This window comes from Macaca thibetana, unplaced genomic scaffold, assembly GCF_024542745.1.
Source record: "Macaca thibetana thibetana isolate TM-01 unplaced genomic scaffold, ASM2454274v1 unplaced_scaffolds366, whole genome shotgun sequence".
Taxonomy (NCBI): Eukaryota; Metazoa; Chordata; class Mammalia; order Primates; family Cercopithecidae; genus Macaca; species Macaca thibetana.
This window is the reverse complement of record NW_026089155.1, coordinates 1-8,274: the sequence shown is the minus strand read 5'-3', so window position 1 is coordinate 8,274 and position 8,274 is coordinate 1. Positions and strand designations below refer to the sequence as shown.

Genomic DNA, 8,274 nt, shown 5'->3' with positions numbered 1-8,274 from the left:
GGAAACTCATCTTTCAAGAGGAGCCAACTACAGGTTGGCTGCTTATCGCATTGCTCACAACCCAGAGAACAGCAGATGTTTGGAATAATTAGGAACTCAGACTCTCTACTACTATCAAATGCTACCGATTTCAAAAGTGGGGTAAGTTTAAAAAAAAAAAAAAAACCGGGAGACGTCGGGGGCCCTGTTGGCTCATGCCGGTACTCCAGCACTTTCGGAAAGGGCCGCGGCGGGAGGATCCGATTACATGTCAGGAGTTGTAGACCAGTCGTGTGGCCAATATGGTGAAAATCCGTCTCCTACCTAAAAATACTATAAATTTGCGGGTGTGTTGAGGTGCGCGCCTGTAATCCCAGCTACGCAGGGAGGCTTGAGGTAGGAAACTCGCCTTGAAACCGGGTGCAGGAAGTTGCAGTGAGACTGCGATACGCACATTGCACTTGCCGCCTGATCGCCACAGCGGAGACTCCGTCTCCAGGGTTGGTGTGCACGAGACGGAAAAAGTTCAACTATAAATAAAAAGAAAACAAAAGGGAGGGCAGAGGAGGGTTAGCGGGCGGGGGACAGAAACGAACACATAGGCTAGAACATACCACAGCATCACCTCTGTCAAGAGATTAAAATTGAACAATCACCGAGTCGAGAACACCAGGTATTACCTAACGCACAAAAAGGGAAACAGACACTTGCCCAAAGATGAAATGAGCTCATTTAATGTAGGTGAAGAGAAACCAACAGATACTAAAATTATAATCTGTCGTCAGACCATTAGAAAGGGAAACCGATCAGGACCGCGTCCTCTCCTTTTTTGCTCTCCCAAAGTGGCGCGAGAAGAACGTACCATCTACGGCAGACAGCAGTCGACCGAAAGCACGCCCAAAACACCGCTTCTGCTCAGAACAGAAACACTACGCCTCTTCTCGGTTTTCGCTGCTCTAATATTGCGAGAGAGAAACTTGAAATATAAACTACAGAAAACGATCCCTGGAATCCGTCTTAAGCTTTTAGCCCAGCCTCTGCTGGGTCTACATCCGCCACGCACTTTTTTTTTTTTTTTTTTTTTTTTGAAGTGGGAGTATCGCTCTGTCGCCCAGGCTGGAGGTGCAGTGGCCGGAATTCAGCTCACTGCAGCTTCCGCCTTCCGGGTTCCCGCCCATTCTCCTACCTCTTTTTTTCCTCCCCCCCCCCCCCCATGCCTCAGCCTCCCGCAGTTAGATGGGGACCAACAGGCTCGCCACCTCGCACGCTAATTTTTGTGATGTTTTTAGTAGAGACGGGGTTTCGCCGTGTTAGCAAGGATGGTCTCGATTCCTGACCTTGTGATCCGCCGTCTCGGCCTCCCGAAGTGCTGGGATTACTGGCTTGAGCCACGCGCTCGCCTTCGCCACACACCTTTTAAACTGACGGCAAGATACTATCTCTGCGCTATACGTATCCGATTCCCATTATATGAAATTTCAATAGGTATAAAATCGTATTTGGACAGATAACACCTTCTTCCAGAGTATCTATCGACTTAAACGACATCACATATTGAACTCTCTTGTCAGGTGGACCATCGTAATCTTTTAAAAAAAAAGCGTTTTAGAACAGTTAAAATCACTTCACACCTTTTTACGGGTGGAAACGGTAATTTTTTTAAAACTATCTGCTTTTTAAAAATGAATTTTAAATAACAAATCTAAAATGATAATTTCTATTTAAGGGAATTGCGTTTTAATTAGCGATAATAACTGGAATGACAGCCTAACTCACAACGCCACCTTGAAAGTTTTTAAAGTGGGACGTGTTAGCTTTTTCCTGGTGTGTGCTTGTTGCCCCGCTTCTGTAATCTGGTTAATCTCAGCGTTCCTGTAGCCGTTTCCCTACGCCACAGGCCCAGGCGGGGAGGATCCTTTGTTCTAACATATTGGATACCAGCCTCAGGCAACATAGCGGGAATCCTGGTCCGTCCCTACCGATGGGAAGAACAAAAATACAATAATCTACGAAGTAAAAATCAGTCTAGCGGTCCATTCGAGGTGCTGTCTCCACGTCACCTTTCCACACCGCAGCACGTTGTGGACCTGCGCCAAGGCGGCCGCGATCAGCACTGAGGTCCGGGGAGTATCTCCACCAGCCAACAGTGCGAGGAAAACATCCCTCATCACCTACACACTAAAAACATTCACAACGAATTTAGCTGGGGCGTGTGTGGTGCATGTCCACCTAGGTAACATCTCAGACTACCTTAGGAGGCTGAGGCAGGAGAATCCCACTGAAGCCAGAGGACACGGCTCAGCAGGATTGCCTGACACGCCGATTCACTAATAGCGCCATACAGCACAACACTCCCACGTCTGGCGCAATTAAGAGCAAAAACTCTCACTCCTTTCATATAAATCAAATCAATAAATAAATAAATAAATAAATAAATAAAAATCGATAATAAATTTAAAAAATGACCATGGCTGTGGTGGCACACGGCCTGTACGTACCCAGCGACTCCCGGACGTCTGAAGTCGGATTGATCGCTTGCGCCAGGGCAAGCTGCGGCTAGAAGGATTACCTCAGCTGCCAGTGAGCTTTGAATTGACTCCACTGCACCCCCAGCCTGAGACACAGAGTGAGAATCTTGTACGTTTTTAAAAAAATACAATTTTTTTTCGCGGGGATCGTAATTCAAATAGACGTAAAACGTACCATCTTAACCATTTAATCACACATAACAATTGAGAGCGAGTAGCAATTAAGTACAAAATATTACACTGTAGCCATTGCCGGTCTAAGTAAACCAAATCCAAGCATTATATATCTGCGATCTCCTGACAACTTTTATTCGAGCATCCACAAAGCTGATGCAACACTACCCCATAAAACCAGCGAACTTCCGCTTTCCTCCACTCATCCACTGACCCTAGACCCTTCGTCAAGCAACCTCCTCTATATTCACGGACTACTATGTGTTAGGTCAGGAATATTAGACCCAACCGTCGGTGCCATTTACCCCAGGCCGTAAGCAAGCCCCTTTTGCTAAAGACTCTTCCTGTTCTCACTCCTTGGTACACACCCGACTCGCCCAGAGCTTACGATGACAATCATGAGACAGATCTGGATCTGGGCAAGCTCACACCTCCCCCCTTCACCCATGACCATGCGCAGCTTCAGTCTACTGCATCCAATTCCCACAAACATATCGTAAACCATGCAATTTCAGTTGACAGTTTTCTCCATAAGACCCCCACCCCTTCCCGTCAGGACCCTTACTTGACATCCACTGCCCTAGTAGAGTCTTCAAAGACCCCCCGCGGTGCCCCTGATTCGCCTGTAACTGTCTGATAACATACGCTCTACCTTTACCTTCTGGTGCATCTAAGAAGCCCCAACTATGCTCGACCATAACCCATCAGTCCCTCAGCGCGACTCTACTGCCTTCACTGGCCAATAGCAACCTGATTTGTGAGACCGTGGTAACCTCGCACCGCGCGATGTTCCATAATGAAAGGCATCTTCTCAAAACTGTCCATCTTGCCGACAGTCTGTCTTCCGTTCACCCTCTCAACACGTGCTCATGGCTCCAACCTCGCAGATACTAAACTTTACAACACTACGAATAATTTGAACATCACCTTGTCAGGATACACTCTTATAAGTTAAGAGAAACATGCATTATTGATCCTTTTGTATGTCAGGCGCATATTTACACACTAGATCAATCAGAGACACGTCTTCAAAGTGGATTCGCTTCATGTTGGTAAACCCATGTTGCATCTCTCACCTTAGCACTCCTTTTGTCAGTCTGGTAGTGCAATGACATGCTATGACGAGTGACCGCTCCAACTCGCATAGTCGCCTTGACTTCCAGGGCTTCAGCAGTGATCCTACCCCCAACAGACGGTCCTGCCTCCTAGCGAAGGTAAGGCTAGGGAGTAACACGGGACCAACATATGGCCATCTACCGTCTCCGGTCCTAATCTTCGTTCATATGTTTCACTATGTAGGGTAGTGGGGTTTCGAGCCAACATATGCCATATCAGGCTACAAAGTCTAAGACTTCTGGGTCTCTAAGGGAATCCACTCCCGCCTAGGGGGACCTCATCAAAGCAACATCAAGTTGTTGTGAACTATAGCTGTGAGGCTACCACAACGCCACCCATGGTCGTGGTTATACTCTCTCTAATACAAAGTTTGTGAGTTGCTCACTCGCTATTGTTCATTAACAACAACAACTGGACCGTGTGCAGGGCACACACCTGTCATCCCACACCCCTTTGGGAGGCCAACGCGGGTGATCCCGAGGTGTCAGGAGATCAAAAGACCGTATCTGGCCCAACGTTGGTGAAACCCCGTCTCTACTAAAAATACAAAAATGTATCCCACACTGGGCTAGGTGGCCTCTGACTCCGCCTTGGTAGTCCAGCAGCTACTGGGTAGGAGAGCTGAAATGGCAGGAATGAGATGGCTTGACCCGGGAGGCGAGCAGGAGCCTGCAGGTGAGCCAAGATCGTGCCAATTTGCACTCAGGCCCTGGCGTTGACAAGCTAGGCGTAACTCCTCAAAGAAACAAAACAACAAGAAACCCACATCCAATCTGTTTTTTGTGAGCTTGAGGCTCGTGTCCACCATAAAGCATCATTCCTGAATTTGCTATATTAGCTCTAGTTAAATTTTCGTTGCGTTCTTGTATTCTTTGGGGATTTTTTCTGTATTTTATATCATGATGGTTTTATTTCTTCCATTCTCAATCATTGGACGTCGTCTTAGTGACCTTCTTTTCTCCTAGCCCTAAAGGGCACTGGTGCTATAACTTCTAGTAAAATATTGGACTAGGCCGGGCGCGTGTGTGCTTCCGCACCTGGTAATTCACTCAGCATTTTCGTGGCGAGACCGAGGCAGGCAGATCACAATGATCAGCGGAAGAACAAGACCATCCTGGCCAACATGGTGAAACAACCCCTTCCCCACGACAACACACAACACAAAAAGTGATAGAAAAAGCCAATCTCGCTGGACGTGGCTAGTTGCTGTGCACCCTGTAGTTTCGCAGCAACTGGGGAAGGGTTCTGGAGGCAGAACAATGGCTTGGACAACCCGTGCAATGACAGAAGGCCGTAGCAAGAGAGCCCAAGAGAACGCGGCCAGGGCCACTACGGACATTCCCAGCTCTGGGCCGCACAGCAGAGATCAAGAGGGAGCGTCTCTCTCACAAAGAACAAAACAAAACAAAACATTGACGTAGCAAGTGGTACAGAAGATGAACATCTGATGTACTTGAGTTCCTTCGGATGAGAACTCTAGAGGCGAAAGCTTTCTTATAGTCTTTCGACCATTAAGTAAGATGATGAAGCTGTGGGTTTTTCCCACAAATATTCTTTTTAACAAGTTGAGACAAACTATCCCCCTCGATCTTTTCATACAGACTCTTCACTGGTGTTTTTGAATCATGACAAATGGTATAAAGTTGATCTACCTTAGATTGCTTTCTTGTTCAGACCATGGAATACAAAACCTGTTTTTCTATTTCCCTTCTCGTTCTACTAAAGCGGTATAACATGACTTTAATAGCGATTTTACTTATTGTTGAACTCAGCCCCTGCATATCCTGGGTATAATACTCCCCACCAACCCCTCAGGCTGGCAGCAGCACGCAGCTGCTGTGATTAAAAGGCCTATCGAGCCTTCAGACCTCTAAAATCGCATCAGTGCTCACAGGCTGATTGGCTTACTGTGCGCAGGATGAGCCATGCAGATACCTAGATTAACGACCCCTCCTTCCTGAGTGTCTCTTTGAGCGTAACACCGAGCGGAGGCCAGTAGCCTACCAGACGCTGGAGGTAGTCCAAGAAAGATCCCCCTTCGAGGCTTCAACACTTTGATTCCTGACTTGGAGCCTTCAGAACTGCAAGAGAGTAATTTCTGTTTTGGTAGAGTTTCACTTCATCACCCAGGCTGGCGTGCAGTGGCACAATCTGGGCTCACTGCAACCTCTGCCTCCTGGGTTCAAGTGATTCTTGTGCCGCAGCCTCCTGAGTAGCTGGGATTACAGGCTGCATCCGAACTTTTCGACACGAGCGTGGGGCAGCTGATTCCTCTATTTTTACGTTCAACCGAGACATGGGGATTCTTCTTCTCTTCCACGTCTAGGGCAGCAGAGCTGGTTCTTGCAACTCCATGTACCATCAAAGAGATCTGCCTGCCTTGGCCTCCCAAAGTTCTGGGATTATAGGTGCACACGCAGCCCATCATGGACCCCTGTCCCTACATATCTTGTTCTTTCCTTTTTTTTTTGAGATGGAGTTATCTCACTCTGTTGCCTCGAGCTGGAACAGCAGCCTCTATGTGCTACACCCAAATCGAGTTCTGAAAACCGTATGTCGCACACAAAGCCTGCACCAAACATATTCAATAGGCACACCTTTCGCCATATATTTGCCAAACACTTGGAACTGACAGAACCTAGATTGAGCTACAAACTAGAGCCAGGGGAGGTGGGACTTGATTCTGGTGTAGATCCCTGCTACTTTTGGCAGGCTGACGGCAGTTCTAGCAAGTCCTACGTTTGAGCATCTAAGGGGTTTAATATAGCTTCCTGGGCAACAGAGGGAGACATCCTGTCACTCTAAAATCAAGTAAAATAAATATAAAATAAAATAAAAAATATGTGAGTTCCCTTTTGTGAGTCTGCAGGGCAGGTGGATCTTCTCTGAGTGTCAGAGAGTTCCAGTGCGACCTAAGCCGCTGGCCTAACCATGGCCAAAAACCCCCATTCGACGTGACCTAAAAATCACTCAAAAATTAAGGCCAGTGCGACTAGAGTGGCTGGCTCACTTCCGGAACCGGGCGCCTCTGCAACATCGCGCAGCACTTTGGTGAAGGCCCCGACAGAGCGCAAGCGGATCACTGAGGTACAGGATATCGAGAACTCATCCTGGCTAAACACTACCGTTGACAATAATGCCATCGGTGATCACACTGACGAAAAAAACAATTAAAAATAACAAAAAATTAGCTGGGCGTGGTGGCCCAGGCGCACCTGTTAGTTCCACCAGACTACTTCGGGCAGGCTGAGGAGGGCAGGGAGCGATAGGCTGTAGGCACCGCCAGGAGGTGTGATGCTTCGTAGGTGAGGCCGGAGATGGCGCCACTTATCACTTCCAGCCTGTTGTGACTAGCAGCCCCAGCCATTTTCAGAAAACAACAGACCACAACAACAACAACAACACCGACAATGCATTAGCTCAAGGGAGCACGGGTGAGCAGCGCCAGCGTAGCGCCCCGCAAGCCTGAGTCACAAGTACTGCCGCAGCGCACTCACAGGAGGCGAGTGAAGGTTCCGGACGAATCGCCTCCAAACCATGGGAGCAGAGGTTGCAAGTGAACTGAGATTGCGCCACCTGCCCTCCACCTGGGAGACAAGCAGTTGACGAACTACCTGTCTGCACAAAAAAAATAAAACAAGAGAAAAAAATGCATCCTACCATCTACGATGAATCGTCTGATTAAATAACTGTGGTACAGACTCCAGAGCAATTAGATATTATTCCACCCGACGCTACAAAACAAAATGAGTGCTATCATGGCCATAAAAAAACATGTCGCAGAACCCTTAAATGACCAATAATACTGAAGAAAAATACGACACCTGTGTAAAGGCTTATACTGTATGATTCCATACACACATGAGCCATTCTGGATAAAGCAAAAACTATGTGGCGGACAGTTAAAAGCGAGAGCTCAGCTGTGGGGGTGATGGGCCGGTACTGTTGGGGCAGGGAGATGGCTAGAACGCCTTTGGCAGGAAGCACACGGGGACTCTTTTCACAGGAGCCGACGAAACTACTCTCTATGACATGACAATGGTGGATACGGCATTACGCATATGTCCAAACCCACAGAAATGTACAACACCAGGAATGACAGCTGTAATGTGTAACTATGGAACTCATTGTTTCACATTGGATCAGCATCAGTTTGTAACAGTAATGTATCAACGCTATAATATGCAAAATGTTACTAATAGAGGAAAAATGAGTGATAGGGGGGGGGGGGTTTTTGGTGAGAGAGAAGGGATGTATGGGTATTCTGTTCTTATTGGGCCTCAATTCTTCTGTAAAACCTATAACCGCTCCTCCTGTCCCCAGAAAATTCTATCTAATTACATTTTTTTTTTTTTTCTCTTAAAGGACAGAGTCTTTGCTCTGGTCCCTGCTGGAGTGCGGTGGTTGCGATCTTGTCTCACTGAATCAAGAGCTTCTCCTGCCTCAGCCTCCCAAGTAGCTAGGATTACAGACATGC

At 47.5% G+C, this 8,274-nt stretch overlaps 1 non-coding gene across 1 annotated transcript; it reads right to left on the bottom strand.

Moving 5' to 3' along the window:
- Positions 1–780: 780 nt before the first annotated feature.
- On the bottom strand, positions 781–998 carry LOC126947446 (small nucleolar RNA U3). The gene has a single exon (XR_007723081.1). It is a non-coding gene; the product is annotated as a small nucleolar RNA U3 (small nucleolar RNA).
- Positions 999–8,274: the final 7,276 nt, after the last annotated feature.